The 12,500-nt window shown below is 46.4% G+C and overlaps 28 non-coding genes and 27 pseudogenes across 28 annotated transcripts; all 55 read right to left on the bottom strand.

The window, feature by feature from the left end:
* Window positions 1–24: 24 nt before the first annotated feature.
* On the bottom strand, window positions 25–143 carry LOC142110771 (5S ribosomal RNA). Its single transcript, XR_012680707.1, has one exon. It is a non-coding gene; the product is annotated as a 5S ribosomal RNA (ribosomal RNA).
* Window positions 144–224: 81 nt separating this feature from the next.
* LOC142110862 (5S ribosomal RNA) lies at window positions 225–343 on the bottom strand. The gene has a single exon (XR_012680795.1). It is a non-coding gene; the product is annotated as a 5S ribosomal RNA (ribosomal RNA).
* An 81-nt stretch (window positions 344–424) lies between these two features.
* LOC142110940 (5S ribosomal RNA) lies at window positions 425–543 on the bottom strand. The gene has a single exon (XR_012680868.1). It is a non-coding gene; the product is annotated as a 5S ribosomal RNA (ribosomal RNA).
* Window positions 544–623: 80 nt separating this feature from the next.
* Window positions 624–742, bottom strand: LOC142110669 (5S ribosomal RNA). The gene has a single exon (XR_012680609.1). It is a non-coding gene; the product is annotated as a 5S ribosomal RNA (ribosomal RNA).
* A 272-nt stretch (window positions 743–1,014) lies between these two features.
* Window positions 1,015–1,133, bottom strand: LOC142110132 (5S ribosomal RNA; annotated as a pseudogene).
* An 80-nt stretch (window positions 1,134–1,213) lies between these two features.
* LOC142110778 (5S ribosomal RNA) lies at window positions 1,214–1,332 on the bottom strand. Its single transcript, XR_012680714.1, has one exon. It is a non-coding gene; the product is annotated as a 5S ribosomal RNA (ribosomal RNA).
* An 80-nt stretch (window positions 1,333–1,412) lies between these two features.
* LOC142110869 (5S ribosomal RNA) lies at window positions 1,413–1,531 on the bottom strand. The gene has a single exon (XR_012680802.1). It is a non-coding gene; the product is annotated as a 5S ribosomal RNA (ribosomal RNA).
* Window positions 1,532–1,612: 81 nt separating this feature from the next.
* On the bottom strand, window positions 1,613–1,731 carry LOC142110726 (5S ribosomal RNA). The gene has a single exon (XR_012680665.1). It is a non-coding gene; the product is annotated as a 5S ribosomal RNA (ribosomal RNA).
* An 80-nt stretch (window positions 1,732–1,811) lies between these two features.
* LOC142110668 (5S ribosomal RNA) lies at window positions 1,812–1,930 on the bottom strand. The gene has a single exon (XR_012680608.1). It is a non-coding gene; the product is annotated as a 5S ribosomal RNA (ribosomal RNA).
* Window positions 1,931–2,011: 81 nt separating this feature from the next.
* Window positions 2,012–2,130, bottom strand: LOC142110688 (5S ribosomal RNA). Its single transcript, XR_012680628.1, has one exon. It is a non-coding gene; the product is annotated as a 5S ribosomal RNA (ribosomal RNA).
* Window positions 2,131–2,211: 81 nt separating this feature from the next.
* Window positions 2,212–2,330, bottom strand: LOC142109882 (5S ribosomal RNA; annotated as a pseudogene).
* An 80-nt stretch (window positions 2,331–2,410) lies between these two features.
* On the bottom strand, window positions 2,411–2,529 carry LOC142110814 (5S ribosomal RNA). The gene has a single exon (XR_012680750.1). It is a non-coding gene; the product is annotated as a 5S ribosomal RNA (ribosomal RNA).
* Window positions 2,530–2,613: 84 nt separating this feature from the next.
* Window positions 2,614–2,732, bottom strand: LOC142110825 (5S ribosomal RNA). The gene has a single exon (XR_012680760.1). It is a non-coding gene; the product is annotated as a 5S ribosomal RNA (ribosomal RNA).
* An 81-nt stretch (window positions 2,733–2,813) lies between these two features.
* Window positions 2,814–2,932, bottom strand: LOC142110017 (5S ribosomal RNA). The gene has a single exon (XR_012680472.1). It is a non-coding gene; the product is annotated as a 5S ribosomal RNA (ribosomal RNA).
* Window positions 2,933–3,013: 81 nt separating this feature from the next.
* LOC142110881 (5S ribosomal RNA) lies at window positions 3,014–3,132 on the bottom strand. The gene has a single exon (XR_012680813.1). It is a non-coding gene; the product is annotated as a 5S ribosomal RNA (ribosomal RNA).
* An 80-nt stretch (window positions 3,133–3,212) lies between these two features.
* Window positions 3,213–3,331, bottom strand: LOC142110667 (5S ribosomal RNA). The gene has a single exon (XR_012680607.1). It is a non-coding gene; the product is annotated as a 5S ribosomal RNA (ribosomal RNA).
* An 81-nt stretch (window positions 3,332–3,412) lies between these two features.
* On the bottom strand, window positions 3,413–3,531 carry LOC142110004 (5S ribosomal RNA). Its single transcript, XR_012680471.1, has one exon. It is a non-coding gene; the product is annotated as a 5S ribosomal RNA (ribosomal RNA).
* An 81-nt stretch (window positions 3,532–3,612) lies between these two features.
* LOC142110725 (5S ribosomal RNA) lies at window positions 3,613–3,731 on the bottom strand. Its single transcript, XR_012680664.1, has one exon. It is a non-coding gene; the product is annotated as a 5S ribosomal RNA (ribosomal RNA).
* Window positions 3,732–3,811: 80 nt separating this feature from the next.
* Window positions 3,812–3,930, bottom strand: LOC142109768 (5S ribosomal RNA; annotated as a pseudogene).
* Window positions 3,931–4,202: 272 nt separating this feature from the next.
* On the bottom strand, window positions 4,203–4,321 carry LOC142110292 (5S ribosomal RNA; annotated as a pseudogene).
* Window positions 4,322–4,401: 80 nt separating this feature from the next.
* LOC142110625 (5S ribosomal RNA) lies at window positions 4,402–4,520 on the bottom strand. Its single transcript, XR_012680566.1, has one exon. It is a non-coding gene; the product is annotated as a 5S ribosomal RNA (ribosomal RNA).
* An 82-nt stretch (window positions 4,521–4,602) lies between these two features.
* LOC142109780 (5S ribosomal RNA) lies at window positions 4,603–4,721 on the bottom strand (annotated as a pseudogene).
* An 80-nt stretch (window positions 4,722–4,801) lies between these two features.
* On the bottom strand, window positions 4,802–4,920 carry LOC142109725 (5S ribosomal RNA; annotated as a pseudogene).
* Window positions 4,921–5,002: 82 nt separating this feature from the next.
* LOC142110762 (5S ribosomal RNA) lies at window positions 5,003–5,121 on the bottom strand. Its single transcript, XR_012680698.1, has one exon. It is a non-coding gene; the product is annotated as a 5S ribosomal RNA (ribosomal RNA).
* A 241-nt stretch (window positions 5,122–5,362) lies between these two features.
* On the bottom strand, window positions 5,363–5,481 carry LOC142110457 (5S ribosomal RNA; annotated as a pseudogene).
* Window positions 5,482–5,562: 81 nt separating this feature from the next.
* Window positions 5,563–5,681, bottom strand: LOC142110216 (5S ribosomal RNA; annotated as a pseudogene).
* An 81-nt stretch (window positions 5,682–5,762) lies between these two features.
* LOC142109876 (5S ribosomal RNA) lies at window positions 5,763–5,881 on the bottom strand (annotated as a pseudogene).
* Window positions 5,882–5,961: 80 nt separating this feature from the next.
* On the bottom strand, window positions 5,962–6,080 carry LOC142110181 (5S ribosomal RNA; annotated as a pseudogene).
* An 82-nt stretch (window positions 6,081–6,162) lies between these two features.
* On the bottom strand, window positions 6,163–6,281 carry LOC142110197 (5S ribosomal RNA; annotated as a pseudogene).
* Window positions 6,282–6,521: 240 nt separating this feature from the next.
* On the bottom strand, window positions 6,522–6,639 carry LOC142110015 (5S ribosomal RNA; annotated as a pseudogene).
* A 272-nt stretch (window positions 6,640–6,911) lies between these two features.
* On the bottom strand, window positions 6,912–7,030 carry LOC142110419 (5S ribosomal RNA; annotated as a pseudogene).
* Window positions 7,031–7,110: 80 nt separating this feature from the next.
* Window positions 7,111–7,229, bottom strand: LOC142110907 (5S ribosomal RNA). The gene has a single exon (XR_012680837.1). It is a non-coding gene; the product is annotated as a 5S ribosomal RNA (ribosomal RNA).
* Window positions 7,230–7,311: 82 nt separating this feature from the next.
* LOC142109697 (5S ribosomal RNA) lies at window positions 7,312–7,430 on the bottom strand. The gene has a single exon (XR_012680434.1). It is a non-coding gene; the product is annotated as a 5S ribosomal RNA (ribosomal RNA).
* Window positions 7,431–7,671: 241 nt separating this feature from the next.
* On the bottom strand, window positions 7,672–7,790 carry LOC142110504 (5S ribosomal RNA; annotated as a pseudogene).
* An 81-nt stretch (window positions 7,791–7,871) lies between these two features.
* On the bottom strand, window positions 7,872–7,990 carry LOC142110394 (5S ribosomal RNA). The gene has a single exon (XR_012680521.1). It is a non-coding gene; the product is annotated as a 5S ribosomal RNA (ribosomal RNA).
* An 81-nt stretch (window positions 7,991–8,071) lies between these two features.
* On the bottom strand, window positions 8,072–8,190 carry LOC142110666 (5S ribosomal RNA). The gene has a single exon (XR_012680606.1). It is a non-coding gene; the product is annotated as a 5S ribosomal RNA (ribosomal RNA).
* A 272-nt stretch (window positions 8,191–8,462) lies between these two features.
* LOC142110332 (5S ribosomal RNA) lies at window positions 8,463–8,581 on the bottom strand (annotated as a pseudogene).
* Window positions 8,582–8,661: 80 nt separating this feature from the next.
* On the bottom strand, window positions 8,662–8,780 carry LOC142110743 (5S ribosomal RNA). The gene has a single exon (XR_012680681.1). It is a non-coding gene; the product is annotated as a 5S ribosomal RNA (ribosomal RNA).
* Window positions 8,781–8,862: 82 nt separating this feature from the next.
* Window positions 8,863–8,981, bottom strand: LOC142110623 (5S ribosomal RNA). The gene has a single exon (XR_012680564.1). It is a non-coding gene; the product is annotated as a 5S ribosomal RNA (ribosomal RNA).
* An 80-nt stretch (window positions 8,982–9,061) lies between these two features.
* LOC142109723 (5S ribosomal RNA) lies at window positions 9,062–9,180 on the bottom strand (annotated as a pseudogene).
* Window positions 9,181–9,262: 82 nt separating this feature from the next.
* LOC142109685 (5S ribosomal RNA) lies at window positions 9,263–9,381 on the bottom strand. The gene has a single exon (XR_012680432.1). It is a non-coding gene; the product is annotated as a 5S ribosomal RNA (ribosomal RNA).
* Window positions 9,382–9,621: 240 nt separating this feature from the next.
* On the bottom strand, window positions 9,622–9,740 carry LOC142110470 (5S ribosomal RNA; annotated as a pseudogene).
* Window positions 9,741–9,821: 81 nt separating this feature from the next.
* On the bottom strand, window positions 9,822–9,940 carry LOC142110215 (5S ribosomal RNA; annotated as a pseudogene).
* Window positions 9,941–10,021: 81 nt separating this feature from the next.
* Window positions 10,022–10,140, bottom strand: LOC142110101 (5S ribosomal RNA; annotated as a pseudogene).
* An 80-nt stretch (window positions 10,141–10,220) lies between these two features.
* LOC142110363 (5S ribosomal RNA) lies at window positions 10,221–10,339 on the bottom strand (annotated as a pseudogene).
* Window positions 10,340–10,421: 82 nt separating this feature from the next.
* LOC142110196 (5S ribosomal RNA) lies at window positions 10,422–10,540 on the bottom strand (annotated as a pseudogene).
* An 81-nt stretch (window positions 10,541–10,621) lies between these two features.
* On the bottom strand, window positions 10,622–10,740 carry LOC142110417 (5S ribosomal RNA; annotated as a pseudogene).
* An 80-nt stretch (window positions 10,741–10,820) lies between these two features.
* LOC142109733 (5S ribosomal RNA) lies at window positions 10,821–10,939 on the bottom strand. Its single transcript, XR_012680440.1, has one exon. It is a non-coding gene; the product is annotated as a 5S ribosomal RNA (ribosomal RNA).
* Window positions 10,940–11,021: 82 nt separating this feature from the next.
* Window positions 11,022–11,140, bottom strand: LOC142110199 (5S ribosomal RNA). Its single transcript, XR_012680495.1, has one exon. It is a non-coding gene; the product is annotated as a 5S ribosomal RNA (ribosomal RNA).
* Window positions 11,141–11,381: 241 nt separating this feature from the next.
* On the bottom strand, window positions 11,382–11,500 carry LOC142110491 (5S ribosomal RNA; annotated as a pseudogene).
* Window positions 11,501–11,581: 81 nt separating this feature from the next.
* On the bottom strand, window positions 11,582–11,700 carry LOC142109777 (5S ribosomal RNA; annotated as a pseudogene).
* Window positions 11,701–11,781: 81 nt separating this feature from the next.
* LOC142110724 (5S ribosomal RNA) lies at window positions 11,782–11,900 on the bottom strand. Its single transcript, XR_012680663.1, has one exon. It is a non-coding gene; the product is annotated as a 5S ribosomal RNA (ribosomal RNA).
* Window positions 11,901–11,979: 79 nt separating this feature from the next.
* LOC142110079 (5S ribosomal RNA) lies at window positions 11,980–12,098 on the bottom strand (annotated as a pseudogene).
* Window positions 12,099–12,178: 80 nt separating this feature from the next.
* LOC142110002 (5S ribosomal RNA) lies at window positions 12,179–12,297 on the bottom strand (annotated as a pseudogene).
* Window positions 12,298–12,379: 82 nt separating this feature from the next.
* LOC142110089 (5S ribosomal RNA) lies at window positions 12,380–12,498 on the bottom strand (annotated as a pseudogene).
* Window positions 12,499–12,500: the final 2 nt, after the last annotated feature.

The following is a 12,500-nucleotide window of genomic DNA, read 5'->3' as shown; positions in this document are numbered from 1 at the left end:
GGCCGGAACAAGAGAGAAAAAAAATGCCTACAGCACCTGGTATTTCCAGGTGGTCTCCCATCCAAGTACTAACCAGGCCCAGCCCTGCTTAGCTTCCAAGATCAGACGAGATTGGGCTTGTTCAGGGTGGTGTGGCTGTAGGTATTGATTTCCTATTGACCTACATCTCTTATACATCTAGAAACCAGCATTGAAGGAAGCCGGAACAAGAGAGAAGAAAAAAAGGCCTACAGCACCTGGTATTCCCAGGTGGTCTCCCATCCAAGTACTAACCAGGCCTGTCCCTGCTTAGCTTCCAAGATCAGACGAGATTGGGCTTGTTCAGGGTGGTGTGGCTGTAGGTATTGTTTTCCTATTGACCTACATCTCTTATACATCTAGAAACCAGCATTGAAGGAAGCCGGAACAAGAGAGAAGAAAAAAAGGCCTACAGCACCTGGTATTCCCAGGTGGCCTCCCATCCAAGTACTAACCAGGCCCGGCTCTGCTTAGCTTCCAAGATCAGACGAGATTGGGCTTGTTCAGGGTGGTGTGGCTGTAGGTATTGGTTTCCTATTGACCTACATCTCTTATACATCTCAAAACCAGCATTGAAGGAGGCCGGAACAAGAGAGAAAAAAAAAAGCCTACAGCACCTGGTATTTCCAGGTGGTCTCCCATCCAAGTACTAACCAGGCCCAGCCCTGCTTAGCTTCCAAGATCAGACGAGATTGGGCTTGTTCAGGGTGGTGTGGCTGTAGGTATTGGTTTCTTGTTGACCTACATCTCTTATACATCTCAAAACCAGCATTGAAGGAAGTCGGAACAAGAGAGAAAAAAAAAAGGGCCTACAGCACCTGGTATCCCCAGGTGGTCTCGCATCCAAGTACTAACCAGGCCTGGCTCTGCTTAGCTTCCAAGATCAGGCTTGTTCAGGGTGGTGTGACTGTAGGTATTGGTTTCCTATTGACCTACATCTCTTATACATCTAAAAACCAGCATTGAAGGAAGCCGGAACAAGAGAGAAAAAAAAAAAGCCTACAGCACCTGGTATTCCCAGGTGGTCTCCCATCCAAGTACTAACCAGGCCTGACCCTGCTTAGCTTCCAAGATCAAACGAGATTGGGCTTGTTTAGAGATGTGTAGCTGTAGGTTTTGGTTTCCTATTGACCTACATCTCTTATAATCTCAAAACCAGCATTGAAGGAAGCCGGAACAAGAGAGAAAAAAAAAATGCCTACAGCACCTGGTATTCCCAGGTGGTCTCCCATCCAAGTACTAACCAGGCCCGACTCTGCTTAGCTTCCAAGATCAGACGAGATTGGGCTTGTTCAGGGTGGTGTGGCTGTAGGTATTGGTTTCCTATTGACCTACATCTCTTATACATCTGAAAACCAGCATTGAAGGAGGCCGGAACAAGAGAGAAAAAAAAAAGCCTACAGCACCTGGTATTTCCAGGTGGTCTCCCATCCAAGTACTAACCAGGCCCGTCCCTGCTTAGCTTCCAAGATCAGACGAGATTGGGCTTGTTCAGGGTGGTGTGGCTGTAGGTATTGTTTTCCTATTGACCTACATCTCTTATACATCTAGAAACCAGCATTGAAGGAAGCCGGAACAAGAGAGAAGAAAAAAAGGCCTACAGCACCTGGTATTCCCAGGTGGTCTCCCATCCAAGTACTAACCAGGCCCGGCTCTGCTTAGCTTCCAAGATCAGACGAGATTGGGCTTGTTCAGGGTGGTGTGGCTGTAGGTATTGGTTTCCTATTGACCTACATCTCTTATACATCTCAAAACCAGCATTGAAGGAGGCCGGAACAAGAGAGAAAAAAAAAAGCCTACAGCACCTGGTATTTCCAGGTGGTCTCCCATCCAAGTACTAACCAGGCCCAGCCCTGCTTAGCTTCCAAGATCAGACGAGATTGGGCTTGTTCAGGGTGGTGTGGCTGTAGGTATTGATTTCCTATTGACCTACATCTCTTATACATCTAGAAACCAGCATTGAAGGAAGCCGGAACAAGAGAGAAGAAAAAAAGGCCTACAGCACCTGGTATTCCCAGGTGGTCTCCCATCCAAGTACTAACCAGGCCCGTCCCTGCTTAGCGTCCAAGATCAGACGAGATTGGGCTTGTTCAGGGTGGTGTGGCTGTAGGTATTGTTTTCCTATTGACCTACATCTCTTATACATCTAGAAACCAGCATTGAAGGAAGCCGGAACAAGAGAGAAGAAAAAAAGGCCTACAGCACCTGGTATTCCCAGGTGGTCTCCCATCCAAGTACTAACCAGGCGCGGCTCTGCTTAGCTTCCAAGATCAGACGAGATTGGGCTTGTTCAGGGTGGTGTGGCTGTAGGTATTGGTTTCCTATTGACCTACATCTCTTATACATCTCAAAACCAGCATTGAAGGAGGCCGGAACAAGAGAGAAAAAAAAAAGCCTACAGCACCTGGTATTTCCAGGTGGTCTCCCATCCAAGTACTAACCAGGCCCAGCCCTGCTTAGCTTCCAAGATCAGATGAGATTGGGCTTGTTCAGGGTGGCGTGGCTGTAGGTATTGTTTTCCTATTGACCTACATCTCTTATACATCTAAAAACAAGCATTGAAGGAAGCCGGAACAAGAGAGAAAAAAAAAAAAAGGCCTACAGCAACTGGTATTCCCAGGTGGTCTCCCATCCAAGTACTAACCAGGCCCAGCCCTGCTTAGCTTCCAAGATCAGACGAGATTGGGCTTGTTCAGGGTGGTGTGGCTGTAGGTATTGTTTTCCTATTGACCTACATCTCTTATACATCTAGAAACTAGCATTGAAGGAAGCCGGAACAAGAGAGAAGAAAAAAAGGCCTACAGCACCTGGTATTCCCAGGTGGTCTCCCATCCAAGTACTAACCAGGCCCGTCCCTGCTTAGCTTCCAAGATCAGACGAGATTGGGCTTGTTCAGGGTGGTGTGGCTGTAGGTATTGTTTTCCTATTGACCTACATCTCTTATACATCTAGAAACCAGCATTGAAGGAAGCCGGAACAAGAGAGAAGAAAAAAAGGCCTACAGCACCTGGTATTCCCAGGTGGTCTCCCATCCAAGTACTAACCAGGCCCGGCTCTGCTTAGCTTCCAAGATCAGACGAGATTGGGCTTGTTCAGGGTGGTGTGGCTATAGGTATTGGTTTCCTATTGACCTACATCTCTTATACATCTCAAAACCAGCATTGAAGGAGGCCGGAACAAGAGAGAAAAAAAAAAGCCTACAGCACCTGGTATTTCCAGGTGGTCTCCCATCCAAGTACTAACCAGGCCCAGCCCTGCTTAGCTTCCAAGATCAGACGAGATTGGGCTTGTTCAGGGTGGTGTGGCTGTAGGTATTGATTTCCTATTGACCTACATCTCTTATACATCTAGAAACCAGCATTGAAGGAAGCCGGAACAAGAGAGAAGAAAAAAAGGCCTACAGCACCTGGTATTCCCAGGTGGTCTCCCATCCAAGTACTAACCAGGCCCGTCCCTGCTTAGCTTCCAAGATCAGACGAGATTGGGCTTGTTCAGGGTGGTGTGGCTGTAGGTATTGTTTTTCTATTGACCTACATCTCTTATACATCTAGAAACCAGCATTGAAGGAAGCCGGAACAAGAGAGAAGAAAAAAAGGCCTACAGCACCTGGTATTCCCAGGTGGTCTCCCATCCAAGTACTAACCAGGCCCGGCTCTGCTTAGCTTCCAAGATCAGACGAGATTGGGCTTGTTCAGGGTGGTGTGGCTGTAGGTATTGGTCTCCTATTGACCTACATCTCTTATACATCTCAAAACCAGCATTGAAGGAGGCCGGAACAAGAGAGAAAAAAAAAAGCATACAGCACCTGGTATTTCCAGGTGGTCTCCCATCCAAGTACTAACCAGGCCCAGCCCTGCTTAGCTTCCAAGATCAGACGAGATTGGGCTTGTTCAGAGTGGTGTGGCTGTAGGTATTGGGGAGTTATTGACCTACATCTCTTATACATCTCAAAACCAGCATTGAAGGAAGTCGGAACAAGAGAGAAAAAAAAAAGGGCCTACAGCACCTGGTATCCCCAGGTGGTCTCGCATCCAAATACTAACCAGGCCTGGCTCTGCTTAGCTTCCAAGATCAGGCTTGTTCAGGGTGGTGTGGCTGTAGGTATTGGTTTCCTATTGACTTACATCTCTTATACATCTAAAAACCAGCATTGAAGGAAGCCGGAACAAGAGAGAAAAAAAAAAAGCCTACAGCACCTGGTATTCCCAGGTGGTCTCCCATCCAAGTACTAACCAGGCCTGGCCCTGCTTAGCTTCCAAGATCAAGTGAGATTGGGCTTGTTTAGAGATGTGTAGCTGTAGGTTTTGGTTTGCTATTGACCTACATCTCTTATAATCTCAAAACCAGCATTGAAGGAAGCCGGAACAAGAGAGAAAAAAAAAAGGCCTACAGCACCTGGTATTCCCAGGTAGTCTCCCATCCAAGTACTAACCAGGCCCATCCCTGCTTAGCTTCCAAGATCAGACGAGATTGGGCTTGTTCAGGGTGGTGTGGCTGTAGGTATTGTTTTCTTATTGACCTACATCTCTTATACATCTAGAAAACAGCATTGAAGGAAGCCGGAACAAGAGAGAAGATAAAAAAGGCCTACAGCACCTGGTATTCCCAGGTGGTCTCCCATCCAAGTACTAACCAGGCCCGGCTCTGCTTAGCTTCCAAGATCAGACGAGAATGGGCTTGTTCAGGGTGGTGTGGCTGTAGGTATTGTTTTCCTATTGACCTACATCTCTTATACATCTCAAAATCAGCATTGAAGGAGGCCGGAACAAGAGAGAAAAAAAAAAGCCTACAGAACCTGGTATTTCCAGGTGGTCTCCCATCCAAGTACTAACCAGGCCCAGCCCTGCTTAGCTTCCAAGATCAGACGAGATTGGGCTTGTTCAGGGTGGTGTGGCTGTAGGTATTGTTTTTTCTATTGACCTACATCTCTTATATATCTAAAAACAAGCATTGAAGGAAGCCGGAACAAGAGAGAAAAAAAAAAGGCCTACAGCACCTGGTATTCCCAGGTGGTCTCCCATCCAAGTACTAACCAGGCCCGGCCCTGCTTAGCTTCCAAGATCAGACAAGATTGGGCTTGTTCAGGGTGGTGTGGCTGTAGGTATTGGTTTTCTAATGACCTACATCACTTATACATTTTAAAACCAGCATTGAAGGAAGCCAGAACAAGATATAAAAAAAAAAGTACTAACCAGGCCCGGACCTGCTTAGCTTTCAAAATCAGACAAGATTCGGCTTGTTCAGGGTGGTGGGGCTGTAGGTATTGGTTTCATATTGACCTACATCTCTTATACATCTCAAAACCAGCATTGAAGGAAGTCGGAACAAGAGAGAAAAAAAAAAGGGCCTACAGCACCTGGTATTCCCAGGTGGTTTCGCATCCAAGTACTAACCAGCCCCTGCTCTGCTTAGCTTCCAAGATCAGACGAGATTGGGCTTGTTCAGGGTGGTGTGGATGTAGGTATTGGTTTCCTATTGACCTACATCTCTTATACATCTAAAAACCAGCATTGAAGGAAGCCGGAACAAGAGAGAAAAAAAAAAGGCCTACAGCACCTGGTATTCCCAGGTGGTCTCCCATCCAAGTACTAACCAGGCTTGTCCCTGCTTAGCTTCCAAGATCAGACGAGATTGGGCTTGTTCAGGGTGGTGCGGCTGTATGTATTGTTTTCCTATTGACCTACATCTCTTATACATCTAAAAACCAGCATTGAAGGAAGCCGGAACAAGAGAGAAGAAAAAAAGGCCTACAGCACCTGGTATTCCCAGGTGGTCTCCCATCCAAGTACTAACCAGGCCCGGCTCTGCTTAGCTTCCAAGATCAGATGAGATTGGGCTTGTTCAGGATGGTGTTGCAGTAGGTATTGTTTTCTTATTGACCTACATCTCTTATACATCTCAAAACCAGCATTGAAGAAGGCCGGAACAAGAGAGAAAAAAAAAAGCTTACAGCACCTGGTATTTCCAGGTGGTCTCCCATCCAAGTACTAACCAGGCCCAGCCCTGCTTAGCTTCCAAGATCATACGAGATTGGGGTTGTTCAGGGTGCTGTGGCTGTAGGTATTGTTTTCCTATTGACCTACATCTCTTATACATCTAAAAACAAGCATTGAAGGAAGCCGGAACAAGAGAGAAAAAAAAAAAGGCCTACAGCACCTGGTATTCCCAGTTGGTCTCTGAGCCAAGTACTAACCAGGCCCGGCCCTGCTTAGCTTCCAAGATCAGACGAGATTGGGCTTGTCCAGGGTGGTGTGGCTGTAGGTATTGGTTTCCTAATGACCTACATCACTTATACCTTTTAATACCAGCATTGAAGGAAGCCAGAACAAGAGAGAAAAAAAAAAGTACTAACCAGGCCCGGACCTGCTTAGCTTTCAAGATCAGACAAGATTGGGCTTGTCCAGGGTGGTGTGGCTGTAGGTATTGGTTTCCTATTGACCTACATCTCTTATACATCTCAAAACCAGCATTGAAGGAGGCCGGAACAAGAGAGAAAAAAAAAAAGCCTACAGCACCTGGTATTTCCAGGTGGTCCCCATCCAAGTACTAACCAGGCCCAGCCCTGCTTAGCTTCCAAGATCAGACGAGATTGGGCTTGCTCAGGGTGGTGTGGCTGTAGGTATTCTTTTCCTATTGACCTACATCTCTTATACATCTCAAAACCAGCATTGAAGGAAGTCGGAACAAGAGAGAAAAAAAAAAGGGCCTACAGCACCTGGTATCCCCAGGTGGTCTCGCATCCAAGTACTAACCAGGCCTGGCTCTGCTTAGCTTCCAAGATCAGGCTTGTCCAGGGTGGTGAGGCTGTAGGTATTGGTTTCCTATTGACTTACATCTCTTATATATCTAAAAACCAGCATTGAAGGAAGCCGGAACAAGAGAGAAAAAAAAAAAGCCTACAGCACCTGGTATTCCCAGGTGGTCTCCCATCCAAGTACTAAACAGGCCTGGCCCTGCTTAGCTTCCAAGATCAAGCGAGATTGGGCTTGTTTAGAGATGTGTAGCTGTAGGTTTTGGTTTCCTATTGACCTACATCTCTTATAATCTCAAAACCAGCATTGAAGGAAGCCGGAACAAGAGAGAAAAAAAAAAGGCCTACAGCACCTGGTATTCCCAGGTGGTCTCCCATCCAAGTACTAACCAGGCCCGTCCCTGCTTAGCTTCCAAGATCAGATGAGATTGGGCTTGTTCAGGGTGGTGTGGCTGTAGGTATTGTTTTCTTATTGACCTACATCTCTTATACATCTAAAAACAAGCATTGAAGGAAGCCGGTACAAGAGAGAAAAAAAAAAAGGCCTACAGCACCTGGTATTCCCAGGTGGTCTCCCATCCAAGTACTAACCAGGCCCGGCCCTGCTTAGCTTCCAAGATCAGACGAGATTGGGCTTGTTCAGGGTGGTGTGGCTGTAGGTATTGGTTTTCTAATGACCTACATCACTTATACATTTTAAAACCAGCATTGAAGGAAGCCAGAACAAGATATAAAAAAAAAAGTACTAACCAGGCCCGGACATGCTTAGCTTTCAAGATCAGATGAGATTGGGCTTGTTCAGGGTGGTGGGGCTGTAGGTATTGGTTTCATATTGACCTACATCTCTTATACATCTCAAAACCAGCATTGAAGGAAGTCGGAACAAGAGAGAAAAAAAAAAGGGCTTACAGCACCTGGTATTCCCAGGTGGTCTCGCATCCAAGTACTAACCAGCCCCGGCTCTGCTTAGCTTCCAAGATCAGACGAGATTGGGCTTGTTCAGGGTGGTGTGGATGTAGGTATTGGTTTCCTATTGACCTACATCTCTTATACATCTAAAAACCAGCATTGAAGGAAGCCGGAACAAGAGAGAAAAAAAAAAGGCCTACAGCACCTGGTATTCCCAGGTGGTCTCCCATCCAAGTACTAACCAGGCCCATCCCTGCTTAGCTTTCAAGATCAGATGAGATTGGGCTTGTTCAGGGTGGTGTGGCTGTAGGTATTGGTTTCCTACTGACCTACATCTCTTATACATCTCAAAACCAGCATTGAAGGAGGCCGGAACAAGAGAGAAAAAAAAAAAGCCTACAGCACCTGGTATTTCCAGGTGGTCTCCCATCCAAGTACTAACCAGGCCCAGCCCTGCTTAGCTTCCAAGATCAGACGAGATTGGGCTTGTTCAGGGTGGTGTGGCTGTAGGTATTGGGCACTTATTGACCTACATCTCTTATACATCTCAAAACCAGCATTGAAGGAAGTCGGAACAAGAGAGAAAAAAAAAAGGGCCTACAGCACCTGGTATCCCCAGGTGGTCTCGCATCCAAATACTAACCAGGCCTGGCTCTGCTTAGCTTCCAAGATCAGGCTTGTTCAGGGTGGTGTGGCTGTAGGTATTGGTTTCCTATTGAGTTACATCTCTTATACATCTAAAAACCAGCATTGAAGGAAGCCGGAACAAGAGAGAAAAAAAAAAAGCCTACAGCACCTGGTATTCCCAGGTGGTCTCCCATCCAAGTACTAACCAGGCCTGGCCCTGCTTAGCTTCCAAGATCAAGCGAGATTGGGCTTGTTTAGAGATGTGTAGCTGTAGGTTTTGGTTTCCTATTGACCTACATCTCTTATAATCTCAAAACCAGCATTGAAGGAAGCCGGAACAAGAGAGAAAAAAAAAAGGCCTACAGCACCTGGTATTCCCAGGTAGTCTCCCATCCAAGTACTAACCAGGCCCGTCCCTGCTTAGCTTCCAAGATCAGACGAGATTGGGCTTGTTCAGGGTGGTGTGGCTGTAGGTATTGTTTTCCTATTGACCTACATCTCTTATACATCTAGAAAACAGCATTGAAGGAAGCCGGAACAAGAGAGAAGATAAAAAAGGCCTACAGCACCTGGTATTCCCAGGTGGTCTCCCATCCAAGTACTAACCAGGCCCAGCTCTGCTTAGCTTCCAAGATCAGACGAGATTGGGCTTGTTCAGGGTGGTGTGGCTGTAGGTATTGTTTTCCTATTGACCTACATCTCTTATACATCTCAAAATCAGCATTGAAGGAGGCCGGAACAAGAGAGAAAAAAAAAAGCCTACAGAACCTGGTATTTCCAGGTGGTCTCCCATCCAAGTACTAACCAGGCCCAGCCCTGCTTAGCTTCCAAGATCAGACGAGATTGGGCTTGTTCAGGGTGGTGTGGCTGTAGGTATTGTTTTCCTATTGACCTACATCTCTTATACATCTAAAAACAAGCATTGAAGGAAGCCGGAACAAGAGAGAAAAAAAAAAAGGCCTACAGCACCTGGTATTCCCAGGTGGTCTCCCATCCAAGTACTAACCAGGCCCGGCCCTGCTTAGCTTCCAAGATCAGACGAGATTGGGCTTGTTCAGGGTGGTGTGGCTGTAGGTATTGGTTTCCTAATGACCTACATCACTTATACATTTTAAAACCAGCATTGAAGGAAGCCAGAACAAGATATAAAAAAAAAAGTACTAACCAGGCCCGGACCTGCTTAGCTTTCAAGATCAGACGAGATTCGGCTTGTTCAGGGTGGTGGGGCTGTAGGTATTGGTTTCGTATTGACCTACATCTCTTATACATCTCAAAACCAGCATTGAAGGAAGTCGGAACAAGAGAGAAAAAAAAAGAGCCTACAGCACCTGGTATTCCCAGGTGGTTTCGCATCCAAGTACTAACCAGCCCCTGCTCTGCTTAGCTTCCAAGATCAGACGAGATTGGGCTTGTTCAGGGTGGTGTGGATGTAGGTATTGGTTTCCTATTGACCTACATCTCTTATACATCTAAAAACCAGCATTGAAGGAAGCCGGAACAAGAGAGAAAAAAAAAAGGCCTACAGCACCTGGTATTCCCAGGTGGTCTCCCATCCAAGTACTAACCAGGCTTGTCCCTGCTTAGCTTCCAAGATCAGACGAGATTGGGCTTGTTCAGGGTGGTGCGGCTGTATGTATTGTTTTCCTATTGACCTACATCTCTTATACATCTAAAAACCAGCATTGAAGGAAGCCGGAACAAGAGAGAAGAAAAAAAGGCCTATAGCACCTGGTATTCCCAGTTGGTCTCCCATCCAAGTACTAACCAGGCCCGGCTCTGCTTAGCTTCCAAGATCAGATGAGATTGGGCTTGTTCAGGATGGTGTGGCAGTAGGTATTGTTTTCTTATTGACCTACATCTCTTATACATCTCAAAACCAGCATTGAAGAAGGCCGGAACAAGAGAGAAAAAAAAAAGCTTACAGCACCTGGTATTTCCAGGTGGTCTCCCATCCAAGTACTAACCAGGCCCAGCCCTGCTTAGCTTCCAAGATCATACGAGATTGTGGTTGTTCAGGGTGCTGTGGCTGTAGGTATTGTTTTCCTATTGACCTACATCTCTTATACATCTAAAAACAAGCATTGAAGGAAGCCGGAACAAGAGAGAAAAAAAAAAAGGCCTACAGCACCTGGTATTCCCAGTTGGTCTCTGAGCCAAGTACTAACCAGGCCCGGCCCTGCTTAGCTTCCAAGATCAGACGAGATTGGGCTTGTCCAGGGTGGTGTGGCTGTAGGTATTGGTTTCCTATTGACTTACATCTCTTATATATCTAAAAACCAGCATTGAAGGAAGCCGGAACAAGAGAGAAAAAGAAAAAGCCTACAGCACCTGGTATTCCCAGGTGGTCTCCCATCCAAGTACTAAACAGGCCTGGCCCTGCTTAGCTTCCAAGATCAAGCGAGATTGGGCTTGTTTAGAGATGTGTAGCTGTAGGTTTTGGTTTCCTATTGACCTACATCTCTTATAATCTCAAAACCAGCATTGAAGGAAGCCGGAACAAGAGAGAAAAAAAAAAGGCCTACAGCACCTGGTATTCCCAGGTGGTCCCCCATCCAAGTACTAACCAGGCCCGTCCCTGCTTAGCTTCCAAGATCAGATGAGATTGGGCTTGTTCAGGGTGGTGTGGCTGTAGGTATTGTTTTCCTATTGACCTACATCTCTTATACATCTAAAAACAAGCATTGAAGGAAGCCGGTACAAGAGAGAAAAAAAAAAAGGCCTACAGCACCTGGTATTCCCAGGTGGTCTCCCATCCAAGTACTAACCAGGCCCGGCCCTGCTTAACTTCCAAGATCAGACGAGATTGGGCTTGTTCAGGGTGGTGTGGCTGTAGGTATTGGTTTTCTAATGACCTACATCACTTATACATTTTAAAACCAGCATTGAAGGAAGCCAGAACAAGATATAAAAAAAAAAGTACTAACCAGGCCCGGACCTGCTTAGCTTTCAAGATCAGACGAGATTGGGCTTGTTCAGGGTGGTGGGGCTGTAGGTATTGGTTTCATATTGACCTACATCTCTTATACATCTCAAAACCAGCATTGAAGGAAGTCGGAACAAGAGAGAAAAAAAAAAGGGCCTACAGCACCTGGTATTCCCAGGTGGTCTCGCATCCAAGTACTAACCAGCCCCGGCTCTGCTTAGCTTCCAAGATCACACGAGATTGGGCTTGTTCAGGGTGGTGTGGATGTAGGTATTGGTTTCCTATTGACCTACATCTCTTATACATCTAAAAACCAGCATTGAAGGAAGCCGGAACAAGAGAGAAAAAAAAAAGGCCTACAGCACCTGGTATTCCCAGGTGGTCTCCCATCCAAGTACTAACCAGGCTCGTCCCTGCTTAGCTTCCAAGATCAGACGAGATTGGGCTTGTTCAGGGTGGTGCGGCTGTAGGTATTGTTTTCCTATTGACCTACATCTCTTATACATCTAAAAACCAGCATTGAAGGAAGCCGGAACAAGAGAGAAGAAAAAAAGGCCTACAGCACCTGGTATTCCCAGGTGGTCTCCCATCCAAGTACTAACCAGGCCCGGCTCTGCTTAGCTTCCAAGATCAGACGAGATTGGGCTTGTTCAGGGTGGTGTGGCTGTAGGTATTGGTTCCTTATTGACCTACATCTCTTATACATCTCAAAACCAGCATTGAAGGAGGCTGGAACAAGAGAGAAAAAAAATGCCTACAGCACCTGGTATTTCCAGGTGGTCTCCCATCCAAGTACTAACCAGGGCCAGTCCTGCTTAACTTCCAAGATCAGATAAGATTGGGCTTGTTCAGGATGGTGTGGCAGTAGGTATTGTTTTCTTATTGACCTACATCTCTTATACATCTCAAAACCAGCATTGAAGGAGGCCGGAACAAGAGAGAAAAAAAAAAGCCTACAGCACCTGGTATTTCCAGGTGGTCTCCCATCCAAGTACTAACCAGGTCCAGCCCTGCTTAGCTTCCAAGATCAAACGAGATTGGGATTGTTCAGGGTGCTGTGGCTGTAGGTATTGTTTTTTTATTGACCTACATCTCTTATACATCTAAAAACAAGCATTGAAGGAAGCCGGAACAAGAGAGAAAAAAAAAAAGGCCTACAGCACCTGGTATTCCCAGGTGGTCTCTGAGCCAAGTACTAACCAGGCCCGGCCCTGCTTAGCTTCCAAGATCAGACGAGATTGGGCTTGTCCAGGGTGGTGTGGCTGTAGGTAT

This window comes from Mixophyes fleayi (assembly GCF_038048845.1).
Source record: "Mixophyes fleayi isolate aMixFle1 chromosome 3 unlocalized genomic scaffold, aMixFle1.hap1 SUPER_3_unloc_1, whole genome shotgun sequence".
NCBI classification, from domain to species: Eukaryota; Metazoa; Chordata; class Amphibia; order Anura; family Limnodynastidae; genus Mixophyes; species Mixophyes fleayi.
Note: the sequence above shows the minus strand (reverse complement) of the source record. Positions and strands in the feature narration are given on the sequence as shown.